Source organism: Schistocerca nitens, chromosome 2 (assembly GCF_023898315.1).
Source record: "Schistocerca nitens isolate TAMUIC-IGC-003100 chromosome 2, iqSchNite1.1, whole genome shotgun sequence".
Classification (NCBI taxonomy): Eukaryota; Metazoa; Arthropoda; class Insecta; order Orthoptera; family Acrididae; genus Schistocerca; species Schistocerca nitens.
Window position 1 is genome coordinate 274,101,328 of NC_064615.1, and position 7,141 is coordinate 274,108,468.

Here is a 7,141-nt window from a genome sequence, read left to right on the forward strand (position 1 = left end):
AAATAATGATCCCAGTACTGAGCCCTGTGGAATGTCTTTTGTAACAGGTAACAAGTCGGACCTTTGGTTTTTGTTGCTAGATATGACTTCGTAAGATGAATGGCATTATCTTCAACTCTGTGGTACTGGAGCTTGTTAATAAGTATACAATGGGAGAGAGGATCAAAAACTTTCCCTGGATCTAGAAGAGTCACAAAGGTTGTTTTCTTGGTCTCAAAAGAATCAGTTACTTTTGTGATGACAGTCTCAGCTGCTTTGAGAGTGGAAAGATGAGGTCTGAAACCATATTGTGAGGAGCTAAGTAGATTTTTTTTTGCTCGAAGTGCTGGCTCACTATTAGTGCATATAATATTTTGTAATTTTTGATAGGATTGGTATGAGTGAGACGAGATATTTATCAGGGGATGCTTCATCACCTTTCTTATCAACAGGTGTTACCTTAGGTATTTTTAAGCAATCTCGAAGATTCCGTCCTATAGCATATAGTTGATGATTTTGGTTAGTGGCAGTAGAATTTCTTTCTTTATATTTTTTATTAGATGACTCGAGAGTCCATAGTAGGCTGTTAGGTTAGGTTAGAGGTTAGGTTAGGTTAGGTTAGAGGTTAGGTTAGGTTAGGTTAAGTGCTTTTGGCTTGCTAAGTTTGGCAATTGCTTCGCTAACCTGTCTGTAGGATACACAAGACCAGCAGAAGTTGTCATGTTCATACTTTCTAGAGCTGAAAGCAAAAATACAGCTTTATTTGCTCATTCAGTAAGCTTTTCATTTGAGCCAGAACTGGTAAAGTGTGCATTTAAGCTGTTTGGTTGAATTGGAATGCTGTGTTTATTTTCAGAGACTACCTCTGCTTTAATAGCTTTCCATGCTGCTTTACACTCATTTGTCGAACTGAATATGTAATTGTCATTGGCTTTCCTCTGTGCTGCTCTAATCTCTCATCTATAAACCCTTCTCACTGCTGTGTAAGTTTCTTTCTCAGCTTGACTCTGTTGCAATCTGTAACAGTGCACCATCATTTCTTCCCTAACTTTGCGCAGGTGTGGCTGGTAAAAATTTATCAGTTCTGCATTGTGTGTTTTTTGTGATACTTGGAACAAAATGAGTCAAGGTTTTATATTAATAATTCTAAAAATTTCGGTATTGGATCATTCTTTATTACTAGGGGACTGGTATGCTGATATAGCTATTAGTTCTTGACTTGGTATCAAGATTGCTGAAACTTCAAAAACAGCTTCTGCACATAGAAAACATGTATCTATTTCTTTGTATTTCAAATTATTTGTTTCTTTGCTAAAGAATGAAACACCATGCTTCAAATTTGTTCTGTAGTAACATGTTGCTAACTAGTATATCACGGTATGGTACACTTAATCCAAATCGACAATAAATTAACCAGTGTTCATTTACTACCAAAAATCACAATTCAATTATTCCGACCAGTACTCAATTTCTGTAAGTTTATTTTCAAGTGACTATTAAGACACTTTTTTGCATTATTGACTGCCGAGCTGGACACACAATTCTTGACTACTGTCATCTGGTTGCCCCAAGTGAAGTGCATCAGATGACTTACACTGTACCTCCCCTGTGTGACGACATAAAAAATGCTGATGTTCCTTCATAGTGCATGTCAGATGAGGTGTTTTTCTCTGCTGGCACTGCTCGTAATGGAGATGCTGTGCTGTGAGAGTGCCATAAGATGATTTTGCTTTTGGGTATTTGATACCTGTTGTTCTAAATCATATTACTAACATACAGGATTTTCACATTTTTGAAATGTTTACATAACACACACTTGTCCATTGACAGCAGTAATTCCCTTATTTACCGGCAACCACAGTAGTAAGTTGTATTGCTGTGGGGTATTCAGCATTATAACAGTTGTGTGCATCAACTGTCCTAAGCACTTTTTTTAATTCTTGTTTTACTTTGGAAATTGGTTTTTTGTTTACATCATTTGACCCACCACAAACCACAACATAATCTTCTGAGGACAAGCTTATTGGGTCATTGGACCAGGATTCAAATGTACCAGGCTTTATGAAGGCACTTGCACTTACCGTGGGCTGCTCATTGAGAAGATGGGCAACTCCACAAACATGACCATGTGCCATAACAATTACTTTATTACTCTGTTCAGTTCTTACCACTTTTAGCTTGTAAACTTTTATATTTTTTATCTATAAAACTTACATTTTTGGGAACAGTACTTCCACTGTTTTTCCCATTTTCAACAAAGTCTGGCACTTCAAATTTATCTGAAAGTAAGATATCGTCATTTTCCTGGGATCTGATACAAAATATGCTCTCATTGTTTTGTTCAGTTAACTGTTTCTAAAGATCTTTAATTATTTCACTTTTCAGCTCTAACTCTAGTTTGTAACAATGTTTAGTTTCCACAATGCATAATGTGCATTGCCAGGTTGTTGTTTCATCCAGGTATTTAAGGTTGACTCCTGCACATCATGCATACAGCCAATAGGTGCACTATGTACACTTGAGTTCTTTCATCACTTTTTTTATACTGTCTACACTTATTGCTACATAAAACATAATTTATATCACACATGTTTACGTTTTCAGTTTTAATGGGCACCATCTTAACCTTAGCTCATGTCAGCTGGTTGGCCGTAACGTGCACAAATACAATCTGATCAAAAGTATCTGGACATCTGGCTGAAAATGACTTACAAGTTCGTGATGCCCTCCATTGGTAATGCTGGAATTCATTACTGTGTTGGCCCACCCTTAGATTTGATGACTGCTTCCCCTCTCGCAGGCATATTTTCAATCAGGTGCTGGAAGGTATCCTGGGGAATGGCAGCCCATTCTTCACGGAGTGCTGCACTGACGAGAGGTATTGATGTCAGTCAGTGAGGTCTGGCACGAAGTTAGCATTCCAGAGCATCCCAAAGGTGTTCTACAGGATTCAGATCAGGACTCTCAACAAGCCAGTCCACTACAGGGATGTAACTGCTGTGTAACCACTCCACCACAGGCTGTTCATTATGAACAGGTGCTCGATCATGTTGAAAGATGCAGTCGCCATCTCAGAATTTCTCTTCAACAGTGGGAAGCAAGAAGGTGCTTTAGACATCATTGTAGGCCTGTGCTGTGATAGTGACATGCAAAACAACAAGGGCTGCAAGCCCCCTCCATGAAAAACATGACCACACCATAATACCACCGCCTCCGAATTTTACTGTTCTCACTACACCCGCTGGAAGATGACGTTCACAGAGCATTCACCATACCCACACCCTACCGTTGGATCACCAGATTGTGTAACATGTTTCGTCACTCTGCACAATATTTTTCCACTGTTCAATCGTCCAATGTTTACGCTCCTTACACCAAGTGAGGCTTTGTTTGTCATTTACTGGCATAATGTGTGGCTTATGAGCAGCCACACAACCATGAAATCCAAGTTTTATCACCTCCCACCTAACTGTCATAGTACTTGCAGTGGATCCTGATGCAATTTGGAATTCCTGTGTGATGGTCTGGATAGATGTCTGCCTATTACACATAACTACCCTCTTCAACTGTCGGCAGTCTCTGTCAGTCAACAGACGAGGTTGGCCTGTACACTTTTGTGCTGTACTTGTCCCTTCACATTTCCACTTCACTAACACATTGGAAACAGTGGACCTAGGGGTGTTTAGGAGTGTGGAAATCTTGCATACAGAAGTATGACACAAGTGGCACCCAATCACCTGACCACATTCAAAGTCCGTGAGTTCTGTGGAGCGCACCATTCTGCTTTCTCACCATGTCTAATGACTACTGAGGTCGCTGATATGGAGTACCTGGCAGTAGGTGGCAGCACAATGCACCTAATATGGAAAACAAACGTTTTTGGGGGTGTCTGGATACTTTAGATCACATGGTGTATATGCATGCTGTGTTTTTTATTTATACTTCCCACTCTCATAATAGTAAAGTTATCTTACACCATTATGTCACTCTTAACACTGCAATTCTCCATTAAGTATGGTGCTTTTGGATGTGCCTTATCTTCTTCCCACTTTTGACTGTAATTCATGAAGTACTAGCCCACAAAACCTACACAGATACTTTCAGAACTTGATTAAATTTCAAAGTGAATTAACGTTTGGCAACTCAATTTAAATATTCAGAAATGAAAAACTTATGCACTTCATACAATGGAAAAACATAGTATTATTTGACTACACTACCAATGAGTCACATGTGGAAAGAGCCAACTCACAAACACCTGGTTTTTACAATTAATGGGGATGTGTAATGGACTGATCACATCGGCTTAGTCACAGGTATCTTGCCACAGTGCCCATACACCTTCCATCACAAGACTGTGCAGAGAGAACGCAGTCTTGGTCTGAGGCAGTTTCATGTGTTTGTGTTGGATGATAAAGTTTACGTAAATCGTAGTCATAAATACCGGCCCATACTACAATCTACACACAGGTAACATAAAGCGCCCCATCTTCAGGCCACAAGTGGCCCATAAGGACTGTCTCCTCAGCTGAGGAGGGGCGTGTGGTCAGCTCCCAGTCGTTATGATGTTTTCTGTGACCGGAGCCGCTACTATTTGGTGAAGTAGCTGCTCCATTGGCATCACTAGGCTGAGTGCACCCTGAAAAATGGCAACAGCACAGGGCGGCCTGGATGGTCACCCATCCAAGTGCCGGCCACGCCCGACAGCACTTAACTTCGGTGATCTGATGGGAACCAGTGCATCTACTGTGGCAAGGCCATTGCCACAGTCTAAAATGACCAACTTTATTTCAGTGATGATCACAGATTTGTTTGATACATATGAGAAAGTCATATAAATGCTTAAAGATAAAGGTAGGCACTAACTATTCTGTGAAAGCCTATTTAAAAGATTAAGCAACCAGCTCTAAGTGAAGAATCTAAGACTGCACCACCACTCCCATTCTATTGCTCATTTAGGGGTCACAAAGACAAGGCTGGACCACTTACCGCATGTTACTGAATGCACGGAGGCATTTAAACAGTCATTCTCAACATGCTATATACACAAATGGTATGGCAAGATACTCTAATATGTGATACAAAGGTAAGTGTTCTATACCATGCACTCCAGTGGTTTACAGAATATGGACTCAATGTAAACAACTTACCCAGCTAATTACAGGGGGAGATCTACACTTAAGCATGGAGTCTAAACCTTAGTGCAACTCCACATTTTTCATATAACTGAATCACTGCTATTGATGGAAAAAATCAGTAAGTGATGGTAAAAGTACTATGACTGAATGAAGACTGAACGCCGGACCTCTGAATTTACAGTTTGATAGTTCGTTGCAAAGCCCTAATCATCAAAATTAAGGGACAGAGATGGGAAATGAAGAAGATATCAACAGGAATACCTCAGGGATCATTCTGTCACTAGCATTATTTAACATTTATGAACGTCATCCTCAGACAAATGGCCGGTCCTACTGTGTTTCTCACAAGGTGACATCTTACAGCGAACATTAGGAGACTACAAGGCCACATAACATAGTTGGAAAGATGGTGGAAAACAACCAAATTCAACTCAAGCTGCTAAAAGGCACTGGTGTCTACTTCACACCAAAATATGGGCTATGATTGTAACACATTTCCAGCTACACAACTGCCAAACACTGGTGTAACCTGCGATATGAATCTTACTGCCAGACATCATGTTCACAAGAAGTGTCAAAACTCCATGGGCATGGCTAAATCACTACTGCCAGGCCTCATGAACCAAGAATTAGACTAAAAACATCTCTCTAAATTGACAGCTCTACTCATGATATATATGGAAACTCATCATGGGTATTAACCGGGGATGACCAGCTTAATCAGATCCAAATTGTACAAAATAAATGCCTCTGATGGATAGTATGAGCATCTATTTTTATCAGGAATGACATGTATACCATGAACTGAACATAAGGAAGTTTTGAGAACAAACAAAGGAAAGATCATGGCAAATCTATGAAAAATGAAAAAGAGCTGTCAATTCACACGCCACATCAGAGAAGTAGGCACAATGTTCCCACATCCAAGACACCATATCTACGTGCTAAGTGCATTAACTAAGCGGATTTTAAGTTAAGTATTCAGGTATTTCAAAATTTATAAATTTTATCCTCGCACAAGAATGTATAGTAATCTTATTTGAGAGGGGCAAAAAGACCTTAGGCGAACCCTGAAACACCCTCTAAAGTGAATGAATGAATAAAGAAAAATGCTTAACCATGCTTAACCATCCTCAACCATATGCTAAAGAAGTAGAACACAACAGAGTGGTTGTCTTTCAACACTGCATGAAAAAGGCAAGAATTGCAGATACATATTCAAATTTTAATCTTTGTCTGGGACAGTTTATCATAGCCCCAGAAAAAAAAAATAGTCAAATTGCCCAGTCCAACAAAGATTTTCAGGAGGTTTCCCTTAATCATCATATGAATTTTGGGACTGAAAATCTCATCCCACACATTCCCATTTGGGAGTCACTCTGCTGCACTCCCTATCTGTTGAGATATCTGGCTGGAATGAACGTCGTCTTACAGCAGCCTACACAGCTCTCACAAGTTGGGACTGAAAGATGGGGGGGGAAAATGCTGGGGTCCCTTAACTCTATCACCATAGTGACAGTAGTTGCTCTTCTGGATTCAGAATCTGACAATTAAAACCACTAAGTGGAATATCACCACAGCCATTACTTTGTATCCGTGGTTGTATTTGCTACATCAACCTCCTCCTCCTGTGAATAGATGCTACCACCATCACCAGACCGCACTCGAATAACCAAGCCATTAGAATGAGGACATTTATTTATTTATTTAATTTATCCATATAATCTCTTTTTCAGTACATACTCACACACAGGATACTGGACAGAAAATCTTTTTATCTGTTGATTTTTCAAACATACGTTATTTAAATTTTTATAACAAACCAGATCTATACAGTTAATAATTAAAATGGGTTTCGTAAAAAAACGGTCGTGTGAAACCCAGCTCACGCTATTCATCCACGAGACTCAGAGGGCCATAGACACGGGTTCACAGGTAGATGCCGTGTTCCTTGACTTCCGCAAGGCGTTCAATACAGTTCCCCACAGTCATTTAATGAACAAAGTAAGAGCATGTGGACTATC

The 7,141-nt window shown here is 39.8% G+C and overlaps 1 pseudogene; it reads right to left on the minus strand.

Moving 5' to 3' along the window:
* Positions 1–4,626: 4,626 nt before the first annotated feature.
* LOC126238488 (5S ribosomal RNA) lies at positions 4,627–4,744 on the minus strand (annotated as a pseudogene).
* Between the last annotated feature and the right edge of the window lie 2,397 nt (positions 4,745–7,141).